Raw genomic sequence first — 2,936 nt, forward strand, 5'->3', positions numbered from 1 at the left:
CAGTGAGGAGGAGGTGGCTGTGCAGAGGCAGGTGCAGTGAGGAGGAGGTAGCCTGCAGAGACAGGTGCAGTGAGGAGGAAGCAGAGATGAGAAAGAGTCAAGAAGCCTAATTGTTAAAACAGAAAAAGGCTGTGGCTAGAACGAGACAATGGGTTTAGAAACGATCTCTCTAGGATTCTTTATCACATACAAGCACTTGGAGATGGAAGATGCTGAGATGCAAGAAACGGTGGGGTGGAAGGGAAAAAAACAGAGAGAAAATGAACCCACGCAGAATCTCCCACTACAGTAAGAACAAAAGAGGCAAGATATAGCTGTGTTTACAGATGGAAGAGAAGAAACTGGGTTTTCCTGGCTAATGCTTTCTACTTTTCCAAAGAAGTAAAATCTTGTCATTCGCTGAAACGAGATCAGTGTGATGGGAAAAACCGTCGTCGCTGTCAGACACAGGGCTGGAGAGAAAACTCACCAATGAAAAGCACTGCTGCTCTTCCAGAGGACCCGGGTTGGATCCCCAGTGAAACTTCCTAACAGTCCTAGGAAACAAGAACCAGCCGACTTGAGCACCGTATGACGGCCCGACAGCTCTGAAGACCCAGTCAGGGTGGAGAGAACAGAGCTGCACTGAACGGAGGGATGACGACCTCTGCTGTGACCCACAGCAAGATGTGCTGGAGAGAAGGCAAGAGTGGGCCTCCCTCGTCTCGCTTCCCCATCACTGACTTCATTCTCACCTCTCATGTAAGGGCCAATCTGACCGTGAACTGTTAGCTATGCTAGTGACGCACAGTCAGAGACAGCCTACTTAGTTAACACAAACTTAGAAGATCCACCTATATATACCTGGGCATGGTGGTGCACACCTACGATCCCAGCACGTGGAAGGGAGGCTGAGGCAGGAGGGTGTGAGTTATAAGCTACACAGCAAGACCTTGTTTCAAAAAATATCTGCTTAAGGAGGTCAAAAATGGTGGGCAGGCTGCTGTTGCTGCATCCAGCCAGTGGCTGGTTGGTATGAGAAAAAGGTATTATAATTCTGTAAGACGCATCAAGCAGGTTAATTTGAGATCATATGATGTACAAGATGGAAGACGTGAGAGAAGTTACGAAGCTGCTTCCGGAGAACCTTTGTGACAACAGGACTGTCACATCACGACGGCCATGGGCCTGATCATGAGACATCAGCTCTTGCCAAAGACACACTGGACAAAATATGGGGAAGACAAATTCTACCTTGAGTCACCTCTGAAAGAAGGCAGAATGGGCGAAGGTCTCGTTTTGTAGCTGAGGTCTGTGGATGTGCTTGGTCTCAGTGTAGTGCTATGAGCTCAGTACAGCACGATTTAAGAATGATTTGCTCTGCAGATGTCTCACTCTAAACAAACTTATATTTTAAAGCTCCTACTGCCCTAAGTAAGCATATAAAGGAGTACTTCAAACACAAGCACAGGTTCCTAGTAAAAAGCTTACAGAGTAGACAGACACTTGTAGCTACACAAAGAACCCCCAGAAGATGAAGGTGCAACCAAATGCCCAAAGCCTGCTAGACTTGACATGCAAATACCTTAGGTAGAATGATGGGTCCCTCAGTAAAACTCAAACAACTGCTGCCTGTTTTAAAATAAAACTCTGGAGTCTCAGCCTGGTTGTTGGTTTAAAGACAAGTCCTCAGAGTAACAAGCAAAACCAAGGGTCAGCTGGGGGCAGGCTGTAAACTACAATGTCACAACAAGGTAACGGTATGTCACATGAAGTTTAGACTCTGGGAGTCCTCTTTTTTGTCACTTACCACCAGGGCCCTTTGAATCTCTGAGTTTCCTCCAGTGTAGCAGCAATAATACCCTTACCGATGTCAAGAGGTTGGAAAGGGACTGAGTTGAGGTGGGAACATTCGGCCAGAACTTTACCAGTGTATTGTCATCAGCATCACTTCCAGGATGCAGCAAGCCGGAAGATGATCCTTAGAGAGACGGACTGCCAAGACTGTGGCACACGAACCCCATTTCCTGCCTGGGAGTGGTGGCGCATATCTCTAAGTTCCAGGCCAGCCTGGTCTGTAGGGCGAGTTCCAGGATAGCCTGGTCTATAGAGCGAGTTCCAGGATAGCCAAGACTATACAAAGAAACGCAGTCTTGAAAAAAGTTTTTAAATTAAATGAAAAATAAACAAATCCCATTTCCTAAAGGACTCGTCAGTGGAGGAAAGAAGAACAAGCAGTAGCTTCTCACAGTGCGTCCCTGTCTGAGGTCTAGAAAGGGTAATGGGGAAAAAATCTATGAAGCAGGGAGATGTTCTGTATCTGAGGGTTTCTGAGAAGTACATATTTCCCCAACGTTACCTAAAATGTATCCCATTAGAATACCAACACCCAAAGGACCTGGTGGAGAAATCAGTGTGGATGTGTTTCATCCCAGGATGCCTCCAAGACCTTAGGAATGAATTTCCAGTGAGGATATGGGATGCTGGGAGCGCCACATTTATTTAATAACAGGACCCCTCTTCCACAGAGACACAATGCAGGAATTCATCAAACACACGTGGGGAATCCACCTTAACCTCTGTTGGGCACAGTGTCATATGAGCACACGGACCAGCATAAAAGGAAAACAATACTTTTAACACTGGATCAACCCACTTTGTACCAATGCTACTAAAACAGAGTTTCGGTCTCTACGTCACCCAAACTACCGCTCTCCAAACCCACCTGTACAGCCCCATAATCCACAGTCACAGATGTCAAATCTACACTTCTGTTATTTTGTTTTTTTTCTAAAATGTGCTTTTTTCTCAATGAAGTTTAAATCAGTTCAGGGCCTCCACCTCCCCTTAGGAAAATAAGGAAAATAAACACACACACACACACACACAAAACACACCCTCCAACCAGGTGAGAAATCCCCGGCGATTAGACTATAACAAATATTGACACAAAGGGA

The sequence above is a fragment of the Microtus pennsylvanicus genome, chromosome 17 (genome assembly GCF_037038515.1).
Source record: "Microtus pennsylvanicus isolate mMicPen1 chromosome 17, mMicPen1.hap1, whole genome shotgun sequence".
Classification (NCBI taxonomy): Eukaryota; Metazoa; Chordata; class Mammalia; order Rodentia; family Cricetidae; genus Microtus; species Microtus pennsylvanicus.